Raw genomic sequence first — 24,665 nt, 5'->3', positions numbered from 1 at the left:
ATGATGAGACATTCTACCAAACTCTGTGGGATGCATCCAAGGTAGTACTCAGGGGGAAATTTATATCCTTGAATGCATATATTAACAAATTGGGGAGGGCAGAGATTAGTGAATTGGGCATGCAACTTAAAAAAAACTAGTAAGCAAGCAAATTGAAAATCCCCAGATGAAATCTAAATTAGAAATACTAAAAATCAAGGGAGAAATTAATAAAATCAAAATTAAAAGAACTATTGAATTAATAAATAAGACTAGAAGCTGGTAGTTTGAAAAAACAGATACAATAGACAAAGTACTGGTCAATCTAATAAAAAAAAGGAAAGAAGAAAACCAAATTGAAAGTATCAAAGATGAAAAGGGAGACCTCACCTCTAATGAAGGGGAAATTAAGGCAATCATTAAAAGCTATTTTGCCCAATTATATGGCAATAAATATAACAATCTAGGAGATATGGATGAATATTTACAAAAATATAAATGGCCTAGATTAACTGCAGAAGAAATAGAATACCTAAATAATCCCATATCAGAAAAAGGAATTGTACAAGCCATCAAAGAACTCCCTAAGAAAAAATCGCCAGGGCCTGATGGATTCACAAGTGAATTCTATCAGACATTCAAAGAGCAACTAATCCCAATACTATACAAATTATTTGATATGATAAGCAAAGAAGGAGTCCTACCAAATTCATTTTATGACACAAATATGGTAATGATTCCAAAGCCAGGTAGATCAAAAACTGAGAAAGAAAACTACAGACCATTTTCCCTAATGAACATAGATGCAAAAATCTTAAATAGAATACTAGCAAAGAGACTCCAGCAAGTAATTAAGAAGATCATCCACCATGATCAGGTGGGATTTATACCAGGAATGCAAGGATGGTTCAACATTAGGAAAACCATCCACATAATTGACCATATCAACAGTCTAACAAACAAAAATCACATGATTATCTCAACAGATGCTGAAAAAGACTTTGACAAAATACAGCATCCATTCCTATTGAAAACATTGAAAAGTATAGGAATAGAAGGACCTTTCCTAAAAATAATGAACAGTATATACCTTAAAGCATCAACAAGCATTATATGGAATGGGGATAAATTAGAAGCCTTCCCAATAAGATCAGGAGTGAAACAAGGATGCCCATTATCACCTCTATTATTCAACATAGTACTAGAAACACTAGCTGTTGCTTAACATTCTTTGTCTCATTTGAGGATCACAGCATCCCTGTCTATATGCCACAATTTACTTAAGATAATAAGCTGCAATGAGGAAGACAGAATGATTAAGGGTCTTGATATTTTACTAATAACAGAAAGAATAAGGAGTGCTTATAATGGAAAAGAGAAGGTTTAGGACAGAAAGTGACTACTCTAAAATACCGAAAATGCTATTATGTGGAAGAGAAATTAGACTTTTGTGCTTGTCTCCAGAGTAAAGGACTAAGAATAATTGTTGGAAGATTCAGGTAAGGAAATATTTTGGACCAATATAAGGGGAGGGGGAGATTTCCTAAGTGTTGGTTATCTAAAAGTGAATTGTGACTTCGTGATGGGTTGTGAGTTCCCTCTCACTGGAGCTCTTCATTTATGGGTTGGATATTTGGAATAGAAGATTTCCCAACAGTTGTGGGTTGTACTATATTTATCTATGAAATCCCTTCTAATGTAATTACTCTAATGAAACAAAATTTGGTTTCATTATAAAGATATCGGAAGGTTAAGAAATAATTTTAGCCACAGCAATTCTTGAAGACAATTTCATTGAGAAATTGTGATCAATATTAGTAGTAAAAGTAACTTGAAGGCTAAAATTTAAGACCTACTGTCAGGGGGGCATTATAGATCTGCTATTTTCCACCTTTGTAACTTAGGCACTTCATTTGAACACTCTGATTTTCATTGCTTCACTCTTTAGGAAAAGAAATTAGATTAGGTCACCTTAAAATCCCCTTGTGGTTTTAAGTTACGTCATATTTCTCAATGGCTTGCTTAGCCTAAATTTTACATCTCTTATTATTTACACAGGTCCAGTAAGCAAGGATTTTAAAATTTTTTTTAATTTTCTTTGTATTTCTATATTACATAATAAGTGTTTAACAATTGTTACTTTTACTAATTATTTACTTTGCACTTTATATACATTCCAGAGAAGATTCATATAGAAAATGTAATCATATAATTATGTAAAAGTAAATAACCACATTGAGTCTCAGATAAATTAAATAACTTCTCTAAGTATGGATTAGAATTTAGCCTTCCTATTTTTGTTATTACAGTAATCTTTCTTTTGATAATAGGGTTTTTTCCTAGTCAACATTAAAGGGTTACTCCACTTCCTATTACAAGTTATAAGATGTGATTTTATTATAATAAGATTGACTTTTAAATAAATGCACCAGAACATATCTACCCAAATGAACATTATGTGTCAAAGAAGCCTTCTTGGGAGGATTGTACTCATCCATCTCTATTGTTATTGCTCAAAAGAAGAGACTGAAAACTTTATTTGGTATGATCTCTAACGAGAGTTAGTAGGTCATGCAATGAATCATCCTTATTTCATTATAATTCCTCCATGGCTGCTTAGTTGCTCCCGAGTCTTTCATGGAAATAGGTATATCTCAATATTAAAATAATAATGAAATAATAATGGAATAACAATGCCATGTTCTGGGGAATGGCAGTAAGGGGAATAGCTGGCATCCAGTGGAAATCAAGTTCTATGAATAACTAAGTGATAAATATACATAAACCCTTATTCAGGAAGTTTCAAGGGGAATTTCTCATAACAACTTCTGATAGACATAAGATAACATTTAATCTGTAAATGTCTCCTGGACAAATTTCTGCATAAATAGACAATATGTATGTTAGAGACTTCATGTTGTAAGGAAATATTTTGCATATTAAAGAAAAGTATTATAAATAGGTATCTTGAGAACAGTAAGTGCCTTCTAGCATTACAAATATAATGAGATCAGATATTTCATAAGGAACATCTTAAAAGCTAAGGCCAAATATCATAACAGCTAGAAAGTATACTTAGAAAGAAATCCAGGAGGCATTATCCGACAAAGAATTTGAGTTATTGAGGAAAGTTGGTGTAGGGTAGGGAAGGCTAGGAAAAATGAGAGGGGTTATTCCTGAGTTATCCTATGGGCTTTATTTAGTTTTATAATACTTGTCTATGGCTTATGTCACCTAGAAGTTGACAGTTTAGGTAGGAATATTAATGTATTTGGTATGAACTGAGTAAATGGAAATTGAATATGTGGGTGATTATTATATAAGGAACTGTTTCTTTCTATGGTTTGCAACTTTTACTAGAATCACCACTTTATAATTGAAATTTTAAAAAAAACCTGTGGGGAATCAAAAAATTAGTGAATGTCTCCAAAAATTCTCAGTCTCTTGGAAGGGTAAAGGTGGAGATATTTCAAAGCTATTCCAACAGATACTCAGCATTCCTTTTCTGTGTCAAGTTCGACTGAATCCTAGCAGAAACTCAAATTACACAGTTAGTCCTGCAAAATGCCTGGTAGTGGCACCCTTCCAACAACAGAAATCAATAAGGAGGAATTATGTTTGTCTATGTGGGTCTGGGAAGCAATTTACTTGATAGTGGGTACTCTGATATATTAGAATCTGCTAAGAATCAAAGAGTGTTGGAACTGGAAACAACTTTAGTGCTCATACAACTGAAATTCCTCATTTCACAAATGTGGTAACTGTTGTTTAGAAAAGATCAAACCCCAGATTTAAAAGTAAAATGTAATATAGTGGGTTTTTTCTTCTTTTTTTACAATATCTTTTCAATAAAATGTATTGAGTTATAAAAAGGAAAATCTTCAAATCAAAGATAACTTTATTGTTTATTTTTCTAAAATATTAACTATAATTAACAATGTATGTACATAGAAATATAATACATACATGTAGTATCCATTAGTAATAAATGTGACATATACATAGTAGACATATATGCATATACATGTATGTGTGTATACATGTATACATAAATACACACATAAACATTTATTAAATGCCTACCATTTTCCAGGTAGTATGCTACAAAAATGGGATACAAGGAAAAGGAAAATATTAGTTTTAACCTTTCTGAAAGACACTCAATCTAATGAGGGTGATAAAATGGAAAGAATGATGTATGGAAATGATTATATAAAACAAATATTTTTTCTTACAATTACCTTGTGTTTTTTTTTAATTTAAAATTAATCCCAATTTTCCTTGAAAATGTGGTAATAGGAAAAAGTGGCAATTAAAATAATTCCAAAAATTCAACCTACACTTCAGTATAGTAAAAAGACAATGAGAGAAGGGATTAGGGTACACCTGGGACCTTACTGAATCTACTTCATCTCAAGAATTTCACAAAGAATTGAATGAAGCATTTCTCAATTAATGGATATCCCTTTAGTTTCCAGGTTTTTGATACCACAAAAAGAGCTATATAATTTTCTACATATGGATCATTTTATTTTTTCTTTGATCTTTTTTAAAGTATAGTAGTTTCAAGGGATCAAAAAAATTCAAAATGAAGAATACTAGATGATAGGCTAAATATGCTGAATGAGCCACTTTTTCATTTTAATGAAGACAAATCTAAGGATTTGTTTGTATCGCACTATGTATTTGTTACAAAAGCCTTCTTGTCTTTTCTTCAAGGAAGTGGATGAGGAAGGATAGAAAATAAGTCCTTATTAGCCTAAAGCTTATTAGTCTAAATTTCTTTAAAAGAATTGAGGGGACATCTAGGTAGCTCAGTGGATATCAATACACAGAATTGATTCTAAGACAGAAAGTAAAGATTTTTTTAAAAGATTGAGTGACTCTCATTTGGAACTTTGGGCTAGGCACTTCCTTTCTCTGAGTCATCATTTTTCTTCTTTGTAAAATGTAGGTATTTTACTCTGTATCCCTTGACTTTGGGGAAACCTTTCCATATCTTTTACTCAATATGATAGGAAATGAATTCCTGATTTTTAGCATGTATAATATGCATCTAAGAAATAATTTTTACAAAGAAAATTTCATTTAGTAACTAACATTTTACAATCATAAGATTGCTACATGTTTATCAGAACACAGTCAAATAATTGACAAATATAATTAATTTTATTTTTTGTCAATCAACTTTCATTCTCAGAAAAGATTTTATAAGTTACATACCTAATGGTTAATATCCACCTTTTTCTTTCATTGGATTTTGAAAATAGAACTAAAATTCTTGATTCAAAGAGATTAATTGTTATAAATGTGAATTAAGGATTTCATTTCTCATTAAAAATCCATTATTTATCTAGTCTAGACCTTCTTAAATTTGTCTTAGGACAGATTGAGATTACTCACATAATGAAAAGAAGGGTTCTGATGTAAGGGAAACTTTGGCTATTTCTAACAGGGTGATATTCTTGCTCAGTAAAATTAGCAAAAGTGGAATTAGATAAATTGATCATGAGAAACAAAATAAGTTGTGACCAGAATAGACTATATATATATATATATATATATATATATATATACACACACACACACACAAAAGAGTTGTGTAGCTTTCATCTGGGTGAAAATATGGAATCCTAGGAACATAGGATTTGGGGCTTGGAAGTATTCTAGTTTAAAACTCTTATTTTACAGATGAGGAAAGTGAACCAGAGAGTGGAAGTCATTGCTAAAGGTCACTAATGCAGTGTCAGAACCTATATGCTATAGGTAGGTTTAAATAGAGGGGCAGAGGAAAGGAAACTGTAAAATTACATGATGATAGAAACAGTCTATAAAATCATGAAACTCTATGAACAAAGATGATATATCAATATTCTAATCTTGGAATCTAAAATGAAAAGTCAATCCTAACCAACTATTTTATCTATTAAACATTAATTCTGGATATCTAAAGGAACACACACATTTAATGTTATATAAATGTTTTCTTTAGTGTTCTAAATTGTATTTAGGAATATTTGTATCATAACAAAAATAAAACAATTCCTGAAATCTAAAATATGCTTTCCTTGATATTTTTCATCTATTTGTTACTAAGGTCATTTATTTCCAATGGATTTAAACTGTATATTTTCAGAAATACTTTTCTAAAGGATCAGTGCCATGAATATGGGATTGAAGGTAGCAATAAACAGAGGATCTACAGGTGGCAGACTGAGAATTTCTGAAATTCTCTGCAATCTTATTTGTTAAAGAAAAATCAAATTACTTTATTCCTCTCCCATAAATAGAATGTATCCTTTCTTTGCTTTTCTACTTTTATTTCCATGTGCTATTCTTCTACCTTTGGTTTAGATGGTAAAATGCTGGAAGGCAAGGACTTTGCCTTATATATCTATAGAACAGGTCGAAAACATTTTCATTCATTGCATAAATGATTAATATTCAAATGGTAAAAAAAGTATCTGATATTTATTCCATGCAACATTAGCCTTTAGGTGCTACATATTCTTAGGTAGAAATCATTTTCAAGAAGCATTTTCTAGTCCTTTCAAGCAAAAGAGCTTTCTAACATAGCCAGGAACCTTGAAGTATATAGAGGCAAAATGATTTGTCCAAGATGTTTCAGTGAAGCTTGACAGAGATGGAGCTAAAACCCATAAGTTTATAACTCCCACACATTTGCGATATTTTTGCCCTAGTAAGAGTGGGCAGATGTGGATAAATAGATGTATTATTACACTGATTTTCTTAATAACGGTTGCAGACATCAATTGTACTAAGCTTTGATCAAAGGGATAATAGGGCCAGACTTAAAGATTAAATACCAATTAGTTCAACCTTCCTTTTTGGTAGATGAGGAAACACACTAAGGGATATGAAATGACTTACCCAATGTTAAATAGGTTAGCAGTTTTCAAAGGTGGAATTTGATCTTTCCTGAAATGAAGACAAGTGCCCTATTATAGCCTGCCTTTATTTATCTCATAACAACTTATATCATTTGAGCTTCATGATATCCCTATCAAAAAAGGTACTACTGAAGAATACAGAAATCAGGGAAGGCTTAGAAAATGCTTGCTTAATTGAAGTTCTTCTTTTCCTCACCTAGAATGTCCTTCTACTTTCTTCCTGACTATCCTCATCCTAACCATCCTCCATTATCCAGCATAATTCCCTAGCCCTCTGCAAATATTTTCCAGATTACCTTATTCAATGCAGTTCTCTTGAACATTTGCTTTCTATGCCATTTATTTAGCAGTCCTTCATATTTTGCCTGAACATTTATTTTTTCAAATATATGCCCTATCTCTCCAACTAGATTATGTACTTTTCAAAAATGGAAATTAGCTTATCTTTATATCTTACAGAATTTCAAGTATAGTATCACAGTTGTTCTGGGTAAGGCTTTGGCTAGTTGCCTTGAAAGGGTGTCTAAGTTGCTAATGACACTGAAAGCTGAGTTTCTTCCCAGAGTAAGAAGAAAGGAAACTAATGCAAAATCAGGAGTAGAGGGCCAGGTTTTCCTTCCACAGTAGGAATTTTGAAGAATCTTTAAATAGGTTGAGGAGAGGATACTGGGAGAGGCAGAAGGGGAACATTCCCGACACAGGGGGAGTAGTGTGACTGTATATGTGTGTGTGTGTGTGTGTGTGTGTGTGTGTGTGTGTGTGCGCGTGTGTGTGTGAGTATGTGCAAATGTATGTGTTAATTTCTGGTACTTGTTTGAGTAGTTGGAGTGCTAAGGAAAAATTACTGAGAGAACTTTACAATTCTTATCCCTTGTACCTTTCCTTACTTCAGATGGGTGTAGATGGTATCCATTTCTAACCATGTCCATTTTTTTTGAGACTCTTTAGTTGATTCAGTCTTATATCTCAAAACCACCTGTGGTCAACCTTATCTTGGTATTTCTCATGACCTTTCATTAGAGGAATGAGTACTTGGAACAGCTTTGGAAGTCACCCAGAAAAGAGTAATGCTTCCTAATTCAATGTAGAGATCCCAATCTCTAGCCCATTTTTAAAGTTTTTTGGTCTCTAATTGAGAACATAATCATAAACATATATTTCATAACAAAATTCTAATGGATTACTATAGATTCAAAACTTTTTAATTCCTACTCATCAAAACACCAGCCTAATATAGGGTTGTAACCCTAGGGGTTACAACTGCATATGTATATGGGTATGGGTATGGGGGGTATGGGTGTGTGTGTAGGTGTGTATTAATTTTTATCATAGCATCTTATGTAGTCAGTGGACTGAATAAATATTGTTTGGTTGAATTGTTTGTAACTCTTCATTTTCTCCTATAAAATTCAGTGATATTAAGAAGCAAAGGTGCTATTCAAACTCTGATGTTCTGATTCTAGAACCTGTCCTGTCATAAATATATTATGAGTCTTTACCACTTTTCTGACTCAAGTATAGATCATTTTGTAAAATCAATCTTTCAGAGATCAATATGCAGTACTGAAAAGAACCCTAAAAGCTATGTGAAAGTCTTTATAGATTTACATTTTATTTTCCTGTTATAAAATTATAAATAATTGTTAGGACTTGAATATGTCCTTCATGTATCTCTTAAAGATGATGAGAATTCAAATAATTACAACAAATAAAGTGGTTTTCATATAGTGTATTTATAATAACTATTCCTTGATTTAGTAGGAAAATCAGCATCATGGCAGAATGAGCATGGAATTGGGAGGCAAAAGGTTTGAAATTCAGCTTTTCTTATTATTATTATTTGGATTATGGTAAGTCATTGAATTTATTTGGGCCTGTATTTCCTTATCTGTAAAATAAGAGAGAATGACTAGATAATCTGAATGTTTCTTCTTTAATTAGCTTGATGTATAGAGGAGGAAAGGCATTCCAGCTGAAAACTGAATGGATGAATGAAGAGGCACAGAGATGGGAATGCACAGTATATTGGATTAAAGAAACCCATCTAATTATGAGTATTGGCGTATAGAGCATTAGTGAAAGGTAAATTAGGCCATTCAATGGTATGTCTTGAATGTCAGATTAAGAAATTGGAGCTTTATACATTTCAGAGAATCTTTCTCAACAGCAGACCAACATGATGAAATTATCAACCCAAGAAAACTAAGTAGAAGGCAATGTGGCATCTAAATTTACAGAGAAAGAGATTATAAATTGCTTATATGTATGTTGATAAATGCTTGAAAGAGAATATTAATAGGTCAGAGATATATATTATCATATTTATTTATATATTTATCATATTATATATTTTATTTATTATAGTATAATGTATAATTATAACATGATAACATGATATAAGAAGTTATATCATGTTATCACATTATATATTATATTTATATATTTAAATGTTATAATATTTATGTAGTAAATATTATTCAGGGAATATGGATAGGATGTGTGTATTATAGTAAGGGAACAAAAATAAAAAGTCAGAGATAAGTCTGAGACTCTAAGTTAGATATATGTAGAGGGAAAAAAATGTCACTAGTAGAAATAGGCAAAGTTGAAAGTTGTACTGTGCTGGCCATGGGGAAGATGACAAATTACATTTTTGATCTGTTAACTTTGACATGGCACTATACCAGTGGAAGATGTGCTGGAGCTTGGAGATAGGTTAGTGTTAAAGACTGAAATATGTGAGTTATACACATAATATTTCAGATTCCCTATAATATTACTATCAAAGATAAGAAATACTGTCACATATAAGACTCAAATAAGTAGAAATAAAAGTAAGAGGCTAATATAGATTTGAACTGTAACATGATGACTTCATATATATATATGTATACATATACATATATATATACAAAAATATGTATATATATGTGTATATAACTTTTATTCCATATATAGAAAACAGTTGTAATACTTTATAAATATCAGTTTTTACTATAGTTATGACTTCATATCTACTGCTAAATGGATGATTTCATTGTTATCAAGTTTTCACATTTCTCCAAATTAAGGACTAAGGTAGAAGGAAAGAGTAGCATTACAAATTGGATCCAGAACAGGCCTAGAGTTATATTTTTTCTATAGGTGGTTAGGATTAAGTAACATAGTAAAGCATTTTGTAATTTATGAAATACAGTATGAATTTCAGCTATTAGATATGTTTGTACTTTCTTCTGTGGCATGTCTTTTTAACTTCAATTATTTTTAAGGAAATGTCCATACACTGTGATACTATCATTGTTGGTGGTGGTTCTCCAGGAATAGCAGGCAATCTAGTACTGTCATTTTTTTAGCTTACATTATTGCCCTTAAGTTTAGATAATAAGCAATAATAAGTAATTAGTAACACATTATTCTAGAAAGAAAGTGAGAGGCTTTGATGCCCTTCAGGCAAGACCTGCTTCAACATCCATGACGATATGTATCTATACCCTGAGTAGAATGGTTATTCTGAGAAGAAACCTAGCCTGATGAACATGGTAATTTCCTGACTACAAATACCGGAGCTACTGGTAACAGAACTCTTTCTCCAGGCAAATCACATACCTAGGACTATAATCACTTTCTTTAAGATATTATTCAAGACTCACTTTGTCTAAGATTATTTTTATTTTCATAGAATCATAGCATTCAAAGGGAAGTTAGAAATCACATAATGTTATGATGGCAAATCTATAATATGTATGCCAGAGAGGACTCCTCCCCCTCTCTCCACACACACCTGAGGACATTCCTCACTTCACCTGCCCCTCTGCCCAGAAGCCCAAATAGAAGGCTTCCTCTCTCCCTTGTCTAGGGTAAGGCAGGGGTGGGGGGAGCTTGCATGAGGCATGAGAATTGCAGTTTAGGGACTTGGTCTATAAAAGTTTCCATCACTGAGCTATCTATTTGAAGTCACTAGAAGAGATGCAAACACAGGCTCTGTTAGAATACTTCCAAAGGAAGCATTATTTTAGTGAACAAATATATTTTGTTTTTTATGGGAAAATAACTTTATTACTCTAAGATTCAATTTCCTCAACTTTAAAATGAGACTTTTCTTGATTCTCCCACATCTATCATTTGTACTCCTAACTTACTCTTTTGTGGAAATAACTTTATATTCACTCATTTCTCAAATTATTTAAACCTGATATTATTTATATAAAATGTTGTTTAATTATATTCATGTAATTCCTAGGTTTGTTTTGTCAGGTATACTCCCAGGTGTTTTATCCTCTATGATTATTTTAAATGGATTATCTCTTTCTATCTCTTTTTTCAAGCCTTTGATAATGTCTGGACAATATTTTCTTAAGATAATTTGTCAAATACCTTGATAAGATAAAAATGCCATGTTTGACATTGTGCTAATTTACCAATCCAGTAATGCTGATGTCTTCCTCAAAAAAAATGTAGTTTAGTCTGACAGGAATTATTCTTAATGAACTCATAATAGTTCTTAGTAATCACAGTTACCTTTATTATGAGATAATAAACCATCTGTTTAATAGTCTATTCTAAAGTTTTCATAGGAATCAAAATCAAACCAAATTCACTAATCTGTAATCTCCTTGTTCCAGTTGTTTTAAATTTCTTCTGACACTTTGGGATCCCTTTTGGATTTTTCTTGGCAAAAATACTGGAATGTTTTACCATTTCCTTTTTCAACTCATTTTACAGATGAGGAAAAGGAGACAGTCAAGTGACTTGCCAAGGGTTACAACCTCATAAATGTCAGAGGTCAGATTTTAATCCAGGAAGAATAGTCTTCTTGATTTAAAATACAACATTCTATTCATCGTACTACCTATCTGTCCAATCATTTTTGGACAATTGTCCATAAACATTCTTCTGGTTCCTTTGATCCCCTTTCCTTCTGTCTTCCATTTCTTGAACTTTTTGCTTTCATCCTTCCTTCATCTTCTTCCTCCCTCCTCCCCTTCTACCCCCAGCCACTTTACATTCCCCTTCACTTTCCCTCCACAGTATTTCTAGGTACTCTAGCCTAAAGAAATCATGGTTCTAATGTTAATCAAGAAAAACACAAACTCTGGAAGAGGATGTAATGATTCTGATTCTGTTTCATTTTATTCAATTTTTAAAATGTAAGAGCACTAAACCATACAGTTTATAATAAATGAACACTTTCTAAACTAAAATAATACATTTTTGGCTACCTCAATCATTTATGTGTTTGTTTTTTTAACATTTAATGATAGTTATTTTTTAGAAAAGTTAACATGGTTACATGATTCATGCTCCTACTTTCTCCTCCACCCCCGCCATTCCCCTCCATAGCCAATGCACATTTCCACTGGTTTTAACATGTGTCATTGATCAAGACCTATTTCAAAATTTGCATTGGTGTGGTAGTTTCGAGTCTACATCCCTAATCATGTCCTCCTCAACCCATGTGCTGAAGTAGTTCTTTTCTTCTGTGTTTCCACTCCTGTAGTTCCTCCTCAGAAAGTGGGTAGTGTTCTTTTCCATACATCCCTCAGAATTGTCCTGGGTCATTGCACTGCTGCTAGTACAGAAGTCCATTACAATTTATTTTACCTCAGAGTGGTCTCTGTGTACAATGTTCTTCTGGCTATGCTCCTTTCACTCTGCATCACTTCCTGGAGGTCTTTCCAGTTCACATGGGATTCCTCCAGTTTATTATTCCTTTGAGTGCAATGGTATTCCATAACCAGTATATACCACAATTACTTCAGCCATTCCCCAATTGAAGGGAATACCCTCATTTTCCAATTTTTTGCCACCACAAAAAGCATGGCTATAAATATTTTCGTACAAGTCTGTTTATCTATGATCTCTTTGGGGTACTAACCCAGCAATGTTATGGCTGGATCAAAGGGCGGGCATTCTTTTATAGCCCTTTGAGCATAGATCCAAATTGCCATTCAGAATGGTTGGATCAGTTCACAACTCCACCAGCAATGCATTAGTATCCCAATTTTGCCACATCCCCTCCAACATTCATTACTCTACCCTTTTATCATTTTAGCCAATCTGCTAGGTGTAAGGTGACACCTCACAGTTGATTTGATTTGCATTTCTCTAATTATTAGAGATTTAGAACACTTTCTCATGTGCTTATGGATAGTTTTGATTTCTTTATCTAAAAATGGCCTATTCATGTCCTTTGCCTATTTATCAATTGGGGAATGGCTTGATCTTTTATACAATTGATTTATCTCCTTGTATATTTGAGTAATTAGACTCCTGTCAGAGTTTTTTGCTATAAAGATTTTTTCTCAATTTGTTGTTTCCCTTCAGATTTTGGCTGCATTATTTTTGTTTGTACAAAAACTTTTTAGTTTGATATAATCAAAATCATTTATTTTACATTTTGTAATTTTCTCTAACACATGCTTGGTTTTAAAATCTTTCCTTTCCCAGAGATAGTATACTATTCTGTGTTCACTTAACATATTTATAGTTTCTCTCTTTATATTCAAGTCATTCACCCATTCTGAGTTTATCTTGGTGTAGGGTGTGAGATGTTGATCTAAACCTAATCTCTCCCACATCGTTTTCCAAATTTCCCAGCAGTTTTTGTCAAATAGTGGATTTTTGTCCCAAAAGTTGGGCTCTTTGGGTTTATCATACACTCTCTTGCTGATGTCACTTACCCCAAGTCTATTCCATTGATCTTCCTTTCTGTCTCTTAGCCAGTACCATACTGTTTTGAGGACTGCTGCTTTATAGTACAGTTTAATCTTTGGTTCTGCTAGGCTCCGTTCCTTCACATTTTTTTTCATTATTTCCATTGATAATCTTGATCTTTTCTTATTCCTAATGAACTTTGTTATAGTTTTTCCTAATTCAGTAAAAAAAGTTTTTTGGTGGTTTGGTAGGTATGGCGCTAAATAGGTAAATTAATTTGGGTATAATCGTCATTTTTATTATGTTAGCTTGTCCTACCCATGAGCAATCAATAATTTTCCAATTGTTTAGATCTAGTTTTAATTGTTTGAAAGTGTTTTGTAGTTGTTTTCTACCTGTGATCTACCTGGTTTTGGAATCAGTACCATATTTGTGTCATAAAAGGAATTTGGTAGGACTCCTTCTTTGCTTATTATATCAAATAATTTGTATAGTACTGGCATTAGTTGCTCTTTGAATGTTTGATAGAATTCACTTGTGAATCCATCAGGTCCTGGCAATTTTTATCTTAGGGAGTTCTTTGATGGCTTGTTCAATTTCTTTTTCTGATATGGTATTATTTAGGTATTCTATTTCTTCTGCTGTTAATCTAGGCATTTTGTATTTTTGTAAATATTCATCCATATCTCTTAGATTACTATATGTATTGCCAAATAATTGGGCAAAATAGATTTTAATGATGACCTTAATTTCCTCTTAATTAGAGGTGATGTCTCCCTTTTCATCTTTGATACTGTCAATTTGGTTTTCTTCTTTCCTTTTTTTATTAGATTGACCAGTACTTTGTCTGTTTTATCTGTTTTTTCAAAATACCAGCTTCTCTCTTATTTGTTAATTCAATAGTTCTTTTACTTTCAATTTTATTAATTTCTCCCTTGATTTTTAGTATTTCTAATTTAGATTTCTTCTGGGGATATTTAATTTTCTCACTTTCTATTTTTTCAATTTAAATGCCCAATTCATTAATCTCTGCCCTCCCATATTTGTTAATATATTCACTCAAGGATATAAATTTCCCCCTGAGTACTACCTTGGCTGCATCCCACAGAGTTTGGGAGGATGTCTCATCATTGTCATTCTCTTCAATGAAATTGTTGATTGTTTCTGTGATTTCTTCTTTGATTAGCTGGTTTTGAAGAATCATATTATTTAATTTTCAATTAGTTTTTGATTTGCCTTTCCAGGTGCCCTTATTAATTATTATTTTTACTGCATTATGGTTTGAGAAGGTTACATTTATTATTTCTGCTCTTTTGCATTTGTTTGCAATGTTTCTATGCCCTATTACATGGTCAATCTTTGTGAATGTACCATATGCAGCTGAAAAGAAGGTGTATTCCTTTTTGTCCCTATTTATTTTTCTCCACATATCTATTAAATCTAATTTTTCTATTACTTCATTCATCTCTCTTACCTCTTTCTTATTTATTTTTTGGTTTGATTTATCTAGATCTGAAAGAGGGATATTTAGATCTCCCACTAGTATGGTTTTACTATCTATTTCCTTCTTGAGATCTGCCAGTTTCTCCTTTATGAATCTGGTTTCTATGCCATTTGGTGCATACATATTGAGCAATGTTATTTCCTCATTGTCTATACTGCCTTTAATCAGGATGTAATGACCTTCCCTGCTTTTTTAATCATATCTATTTTTACTTTGGCTTAGTCAGAATTCATAATTGATAATCCTGCCTTCTTTTGTTCATTTGATGCTCAAAGGATTTTGCTCAAGCCCTTGACCTTAAACCTGTGTATGTCCACCTGCCCCATGTGTGTTTCTTGTAGACAACATATGGTAGGATTTTGGTTTCTAATCCACTCTGCTATTTGCTTCCTTTTTATGCGTGAGTTCATCCCATTCACATTCAGAGTTATAATTATCAGTTTTGTATTTGCCAACATTTTGGTATCCTCTCCTAGTTCTACCTCTTCTTCTTACACTATTTCCTTTTAAACCAGTGGTTTGCTTTATGCTGGTAACCCTTATCCCCTCCCTTGATTTACTACCCTTTCTACCCCCTCCCTTATTATTCCCCTCTTTTAATTTTTAAGGCCTAAATAATTCCTTCCCCCTTCTTCTCCCCTCCCTTTTATTACCTCCGCAATCCCCTGCTCTCCTTGGTTTTTCCCTTCTGACTTTCTCCGTAGGGTTGGATAGAGTTTTATATCCCAATGGATAAAGCTACTCTTCCCTCTCAGGGTTAATTTCCCTGAGAGTAAGGTTTAACTATTACCTCTTAATGCTCTCTTCCTCTCCTCCTTATAATAGTATTCATCCCTTCCCCTTCCCATGCTCTTTTTGTGTGTAATAGATTATCCTATTTTTCTTTTTCATTCAAGTTTCTCTTGGTGTCCTCTACTATTCGCCTCCCTCTTTCCCACCTCCATATCAACTTGGACCATTTAGTATTCCAACCTCTCCCTATGAATAATTTTTCTAATTACTATAATTGTGAATAATATAATAGTGAATAGAGTTCCTTAAAAAGAATTATACATAACATTTCTCCACATAGGAATACCAATGATTAGATCATATTGAAGCCCTGGAGAGTGACGAAAGTCAACACCAACAAACTCCAAGTCTTTGTTAACAGATGTCTATGCTACATCTTGAACATCAGATGGCCTGAAAAGATCTCCAATGCTAGTCTCTGGGAAAGAACAATCCAGTATCCCATTAGTCAGGACATAAAGAAACATAAGTGGAGATGGATAGGACATACGCTACGAAAACAGGAAGACAATGTAGCCAGACAAGCATTGAGCTGGAACCCTACAGGGAGGAGGAAAGTCGGAAGACCAAAACAGACCTGGAGAAGATCTGCTGAAAATGAAACAAAAACAGTTGGAATGACATGGGCCCAACTGGGGGAAGTTGCCCAGAACAGAGTCCGCTGGCGTGAGATGTTTGCGGCCCTATGCTCCTAGGGAGTCAACAGGAATAAATAATAATAAAATAATGAAGCCTTTAAAGAGGCAAATTTAAAAATACAAGTTTTCTTTCTTTCCCCTCTGTTTCTCATTTACCTTTTCATGTTTCTCTGGGTTTTTGTGGGTGGATATCAAACTTTCCATTTAGTCCTGGTCTTTTCGGTGGAAATACTTGGAAATCTTCTGTCTTGTTGAATGCGCATACTTTCTCTTGGAAGTATATAGTCAGTTTTGATCAGTAGGTGATCCTTGGTTGTAGACCCAGTTCTCTTGCCTTTCTGAATATCATATTCCAAGCCTTGCAGTCTTTTACTGTGGAGGCTGCCAGATCCTGTGTGATCCTGATTGGTGCTCCTTGATATCTGAGTTGTCTCTTTCTGGCTTCTTGTAAAATTTTTTTCTTTTACTTGGAAGCTCTTGAATTTGGCTATTATCTTCCTGGGGGTTGTCTTTTCAGGATCTAGTGTAGAGGGTGATCTATGGATCCTTTCAATGTCTATATTGCCCTCTTGTTGTAGAACTTCACGGCAGTTTTGCTGAATAATTTCTTTTAGTATGGAGTCCAAATTTCTATTAATTTCTGCTTTTTCAGGAAGACCAATGATTTTCAGATTGTCTTTTCTAGACCTGTTTTCTTGATCTGTCACTTTCTCATTGAGATATTTCATGTTTCCTTCTATTTTATCAGTCTTTTGACTTTGTTTTATTTGTTCTTGCTGTCTTGAGAGATCATTAGCTTCTATTTGCTCAGTTCTAGCCTTTAGAGACTGGTTTTCCTTTTCAATCTGGTGATTTCTGGTCTTCTATTTACTTGACTCACTTTCTAATTGTGAAATTCTGCCTTTTAAACTGTTATTTTCTTGCCAGATCTATCTCTTCCATCTTTCTCATCGTCTCAGATTTGGACTCTTCAATAGCTTGTGACCAGTTTTCATTATTTTGGGAAGGTTTGGATATGATTATTTGTTTGTTCTCTGCTGTTTGCTCTGTTGTCTGGATTTTTTCTTTGTAAAAGTAGTCAAGTGTTAAAGATTTCTTCTTGTTGATCTTCCTCTTTTGGGGTACTTGTGTATGGCTTGCCATTGTAAGCCACTTGCCCTCTCAGGTTTATCCTCACGTCCAGGGTCTGTCTGCACTCTTTAGTCTCCTGAGGTCTTAGGTGTAGTTTTTCTCAGGGTCAAGCCTCCTGCCGGTCCCCTTGCTTGTTTCTCTCCCTGAGACTCCTTTAAGAGTCTCAGGGTGCTGGTTCCATTGTCATGTACCAGTCTGCACTGGGTCCCCACCCCAGGTCTCCACCTGCACTCAGGATCCGTGTCCACACCTGTTTCTGTGCCTGTGCTCAGGGTCTGTGTTCAAAGTCCATGCATTCTTTAGCCTCTTGAGGTCTTAAGTCTTGCTGCTCTCAGGAGCAGGCCCCGGTGTGATCCCAGGTAGCTGCCAAGGACTTAATGGGTGCCCCAAACTTGCTCTAACTCTTTTGTGCTGGCTTTGGCACTGTAGGTGGGGTGGCTTAGGGGAGGGGGTTGCTCAGCTCACATTTTAGTGAAAGCTGTTTCACCCCTTTATAGCATGGAAATGCCTTGATTCCACATACCTTCAATGCTGCGCCCTGTTGTGGTGTCCCTTCGTTCATCTGGATTTGCTTTTATGTCTTCTCAAAGAGTTCTTTTATGTGTGTGTTAGGAGTAGTTAAGTAGCTGCTTTTTACTCTGCCTCCATCTTAACCCGGAAGTCTTACCTCAATTATTTAGATGTTATTTTTATAATAAGTCCAATTTTTGGATGCAGTGCCTGAGTCCATTTATTGGTCCCTACAGATGACAAAAACATCCTGAAATTGAAGAGAGAAAAATAATTGAATTTAGGAGACAGATGTTGAATTTAAAACATTCCTCAGCTTAGACTCATCTCAACAGTACAAGGAAAAATAAAGTATTTATTTCATTTCTCACCAACTTTCCAGGGAATGTGACAATAAATAAAAGGTTTGTTGGTTTTTTTATCCCTCAATACCCTTTCCACTTCTCAGAAGGCTCACTTCCTGGCATTTAATTAAATTCCCTAAAAGGCAACAAATAAGAACACATGTCCCTAATATCTACAAGAACTGGGAGATGGATGAAACAGTAAGTTCCAATGCCTATTTCCTTGCTCTCTTCTCTTCCCTACCCCCATCCCATTCCCATCATGTTGTCATATTTTGGTTATATAGGGGTTGTTTGCTGATCTTTTCAGTAATTAGTTTTTGAAGGTTAATCCCATTAGGCATTTCCAACATTAAATACTAAGGCTGATAAATTTTTAAATTTCAGAATATGAATACATTGAAGAGTGGTTTGAAATAATCCTCCCCATAAATCTAATGGAGAAGAAAGAATGACTACTTTGACTTACTCATATTTTCGGTTTTTATAATGCTGTTAACTCAGGCAATGATTTCAGAATTTTATTTTTGCCTTAAGTGCTTGAACTTCAAGTACAAAAAGCTGAAGAAAAAAGTAAAAATGTAAAGTTCTCATTTTTAACAGAATACACTGCTCCCATTCTCAGAAATACAAAAAAGTAAGAACAATATATCACCCAGTGAAGTTTTTAACAATTAAAACTGCACTCTGTGACTTTTAACAACCTTTCTAGAGACAAAGGAATGTTGAAAAAAATGTGTTCTGTTCCAAGTGTAATTTTAAGAACTAATTTGTGGTAGAATTACCTCAGCGTTTTTGTCAGCAAATGGTTATGAAACCATGCATTCTTTGTAGATTATTAGGAAATCAATCAAAGTTTGATTTTTCTCCTTTTTGAGTAGTCTTAAAAGAGAATAGTCATGCATCAGGTTGTTATGAGCTTTGAAGTAGACTAGTTGGAACAGAAAGTCAAAAGAAAGAAATAAAAAAAACACAAATATATATTAGAAGGAATATAAGTACACACTCAGAGTATGTTCACACAGTGGCTGGAACTGTGAACTCTTGTTTAAAACATGTTTTGTTTTGTTTTTTTCCGAGCATTCATCTTATTGTTATATACAAATTTATTAGAGTATACTATTATCCTATCTTGATAATGTGTTAAAAGGCAAATAAGCAGCAAACAAAGGGTACTTTTTATGTATTTCCAGGGCCCACTCAATAGCCTTACTATTTCTCAGGTTCAATGTGTAGCATCATCAACTATTCTGAAACCTGAGCCTGAGGTCCCATCAAGGCCCCTTACCTTATTTATCTATTCTAAGACAGAAGAGCAGCAAAGGCTAAGTAATTAAATAAATTAAGTGACTGGCCCAGGACCACACAGCTAGGTCTGAGGTCCAGATTTGAACTTGGGTCCTTCAACATGGACTATCAACATAATATTATAACAGACAAGGCAAATGATACTTGGATATTAGAAGTAAATTACATTTAGTGAAACAGATATGTTAATAGCAGTAACTTAATCATGACTTAAATGTTCCCTGAAACTATACACATAATGGATGCACTCTTGCACAGCTGAACATAGGCTTTAATCCCTCTATTTCTCTAGCAAGTTTGGAGAAGGAGAGTCATCCATGGCTTTATTTCTATGAGAAATAGATAGTATAGACAATATCTATTCATTTAATATTTCTAGGATTTGCAAACACAAAGTTGGTTTTAATAGCATGCTTTAAACAACAATGAATATTTGATCTTTCATTCTACAAAGAAGGAAATGGAAAGAGATGCTATATTAATAATATAATGTAAAATTTTGGATTAATTAAAACAAGTGAGTCTGTGCAGTTATGAAGAGATATTAACTTCAGACCTGAAGCAAGTCAGTAATGATGATAGACCTTTCTCTTACATAGCATAGTATGTTATTCTCATCCATAAACACATAAATAATTTAAAAATATTTTTGTTTAACAAAATATTTTTAAAGAAATTCATGATTTTGTACTATTTGTAGAATCATTTCAGAACATGATTATTCTGAATTTCTGGTTATCATAAGAATTCACTACAAATGCAGATATCTAACTAACTTTTAGATACACCTAATGAAAATGAAAAGTTAATAAATTTCAGTTGCAGTTAGGATCCTGCCCCAGAATGTCACTAAACAGTAATCATAAAAACTTGTCTAGCTATTTAAAGTATATTATAGTTTGTCTTTTTAATCATTTTAAAGATTGAATATAGATGTTAATTGGACATTTAATTCTTAATAACAGCTGACTGGCCCTAGTGATTCTGTATTCTAACCAGATGATAAACATGAATAAATCATGTGCTATAATCACAAAACTTATCTCTCTCACCAAAAAAAAGATCCATTTTAAAACAAAAAGAAAGAGCACACAAAATCATGAGGCAGCTGCTATCTTATAGTTATTCAATGAAATCATGGAATTAGATTTCATTATTTATTTGTTTGTTTGTTTGTTTTTTTCTAAAGCCCTTACCTTCTGTCTTTGAATCAATACTGCATATTGGTTCCAAGGCAGAAGAATGGTAAGGGGAAAGCAATGAGGGTTAAGTGACTTGCCCAGGGTCACACAGCTGGGAAGTGTCTGAGTCCAGATTTGAACCTAGGATCTCCCATTTCTAGGTCTGGCTCTCAATCCACTGAGCTGCCCAGCTACCCCCATGGTATTAGATTTTAAATAAATATAACTTGATCTTTTATAGGGAGACATCAACTATCTGAAATGCAACTATTCACTCATTTAGAACACAAGAATTTTTTTAATAATTATATTTATTGATTAAGAAAACTTTCCATGGTCACATGATTCATGTTCTTTCTCTCCCTTCCTCACAACCCCCTCCCATAACCAATGCATAATTCTGCTGGGTTTTACATGTGTCATTGTTCAAGACCTATTTCCATATTATTGATATTTGTACTAGGGTCATTGTTTAGAGTCAACATCCCCAGTCATATTCCCATAGATCCATATAATCAAGTAATTGTTTTTCTTCTGTGTTTTTGCTCCCACAGTTCTTTCTCTGGATGTGGATAGTGTTCTTTCCCATAGGTCCCTGAAAAAATGTCTTGGATCATTGCATTGCTACTAGTAGAGAAGTCCATTACATTCAATTTTACCACAGTGTATCAGTCTCTGTGTACAATGTTCTTCTGGCTCTTCTCCTTTCACTACTCATCAATTCCTGGAGGTCATTCCAGTTCACATGGAATTCTTCCAGTTCATTATTCCTTTGATCACAATAGTATTGCATCAAAAGCAGATACCACAATTTGTTTGGCCATTCCCCAATCGAAGGGCATTCCCTCATTTTCCAATTTTTTGCCACCACAAAGAGCAAGGCTATAAATATTTTTGCACAAGTCTTTTTCCCTCTTATCTCTTTGGGGTATAAACCCATCACTGCCGAGGCTAGAACAAAGAGTAGGCAGTCTTTTAAAGCCCTTTGGACATGGTTCCAAATTGTCATCCAAAATGGTTGGATTAATTCACAACTCCAAGAGCAATGCATTCAAGTCCCATTTTTCCACATCTCACCAAACATTTATTACTTTCTTTTGCTGTCATGTTAGCGAATCTGCTAGGTGTGAGGAATTACCTCAGAGTTATTTTGATTTCTATCTCTCTAATTATAAGACATTTAGAACACCTTTTCATGTGCTTATTGATAGGTTTGAATTCTTTATCTGAAAATTACCTATTCATGTTCCTTGTCCTTTTACCAATTGGGGAATGGCTTGATTTTTTTTGTACAATCAATTTAGCTCCTTCTAAATTTGAATGATGGGGCAGCTGGGTGGCTCAGTGGATTGAGAGCCAGGCCTAGAGACTGGAGGTCCTAGGTTCAAGTCCGGCCTCGGACACTTCCAGCTGTGTGACCTTGGGCAAGTCACTTGACCCCTATCGCCCACCCTTACCACTCCTGGGCTAAGGACGGTCCCTAGCCCGGATGAAAAAGGAGGAGGGTTGGGCGTGGGGCTAGCAAACCCACCCTGTAAAAACTACATCTGCTAAAGAAACTGCAACCTAAAGTAGGGGCAGCTGGGCTAGCTCAGTGGATTAAGAGCCAGGCCTAGAGACGAAAGGTCCTAGGTTCAAATCCGGGCTCAGACACTTCCCAGCTGGGTGACCCTGAGCAACCCATTGCCTACTGGTTGTGGCCCTATGCTCCTAGAATGGAGTCCCAGGATAAAAAAAAATTGAATGATTAGACCTTTGTCAGAGGTTTTTGTTATAAGATATCCCCCCCAAAAAAAATTTGTTGCTTTCCTTCTAATTTTGCTTGCATTGGATCTGTTTGTATAAAACCTTTTTAATTTAATGTAATCAAAATTATTTATTTTACATTTTGTAATTTTTTCTAACTCTTACTCAGTCTTGAAGTCTTTCCTTTCCCTAAGATCTGACAGGTATACTATTCTGTGTTCACCTAATTTACTTATAGTTTGACTTATAGTTTCCTTCTTTATATTCAAGTCTTTCACCCATTCTGAGTTTATCTTGGTGTAGATCAGGGGTCAGCAACGTATGCCTCTCAAGCCATATCTGGTTTTTTTGAGGGCCAGATATGGCTTTTTCTGCAGAAGCCATAAAGTCAATTTTTTTTTCAGGCCGTTATAGGAGCTCGCACTGTGAGCACTGTATGGCTCTCACAAAATTACATTTTTAAAAATGTGGCATTTATGACTCTCGCAGCCAAAATGGTTGCCTACCCCTGGTGTAGGGTGTGAGATATTGATCTAAACCTAATCTCTCCCATATTGTTTTCTAATATTCCAAGCAGTTTTTGTCAAATAGTGAATTTTTGCCCCCAAAGCTGGGCTCTTGGGGTTTATCATACACTGTCTTGCTGAATTCACTTGCCCCAAATCTATTTCTCTGATCCTCCCTTCTATCTCTTAGCCAGGACCATATTGTTTTGATGATGACTGCTTCATTGTACAGTTTAAGATCTTGTACTGCTCGGCGGCCCTCCTTCAAATTTTTTTTTCATTATTTCCCTTGATATTCTTGATCTTTTGTTCTTCCAAATGAACTTTGCTATATTTTTTTTCTAATTCAGTAAAAAACTTTCTAGGTAATTTGATAGATATGACACTGAATAAGTAAGTTAATTTTGGTAGGATTGTCATTTTTATTATGTTAGTTTATCCTACTGATGAGCAATCGATGTTTTAACAAGTGTTTATATCTAGTTTTAAATGTGTGGAAAGTGTTTTGTAGTTGTATTCATATAATTCCTGTGTTTGTCTTGGCAGATAGATTCCTAAGTATTTTATATTGACTAGGATGTTTTTAAAAGGATTTTATCTTTCTTACTCTAGCTGCTGGGTTGTTTTGGAGATGTATAGAAATGCTGATGATTTATGTGCATTTATTTTGTATCCTGCAGCTTTGCTAAAGTTGTTGATTATTCCCACTAGTTTCTTAGTTGATTCTCTAGGATTTTTTAAGTAGTCTATCGTACCATCTGCAAAGAGTGATATCTTGGTCACCTCATTGTCTATTTTAATCCCTTCAATTTCTTTTTCTTCTCTAATTGCTACTGCTAGTGTTTCTAGTACAATGTTAAATAATAGAGGTGATAGTGGGCATCCTTGTTTCACTCCTGATCTCATTGGGAAGGCTTCTAATTTATCCCCATTGCAGATGATGCTTGCTGATAATTTAAATATATACTATTTATTATTTTGGAGGGAAAGTCCTTATATTCCTAAACTTTCTAATGTTTTCAATAGGAATGAGTGTTATATTTTGTCAAAGGCTTTTTCTGTTTCTATTGAGATAATCATATGATTTTCGTTGGTTTGCTTGTTAATATGGTCAATTATATGGATGGTTTTCCTAATATTGTACCATTCTTGCATTTCTGGTATAAATCTCACCTGATCATAATGAATAACCCTCACAATCACTTGCTGGAGTCTTTTTGTTAGTATTCTATTTAAAATGTTTGCATCTATATTCATTAAGTATGTTTGACTGTAGTTTTTTTCTCTGTTTTTGATCTGCCTGGCTTTGGAATCAGTACCATATTTGTATCATAAAAAGAGTTTGGTAGAACTTCTTTGCTTATTTTGTCAAATAGTTTGTGTAGTATTGCGATTAGTTGTTCTTCAAATGTTTGATAGAATTTACTTGTGAATCCATCTGGCCCTGGGGATCTTTTCTTA

Source organism: Gracilinanus agilis, chromosome 5 (genome assembly GCF_016433145.1).
Source record: "Gracilinanus agilis isolate LMUSP501 chromosome 5, AgileGrace, whole genome shotgun sequence".
NCBI lineage: Eukaryota > Metazoa > Chordata > Mammalia > Didelphimorphia > Didelphidae > Gracilinanus > Gracilinanus agilis.
Note: the sequence above shows the minus strand (reverse complement) of the source record.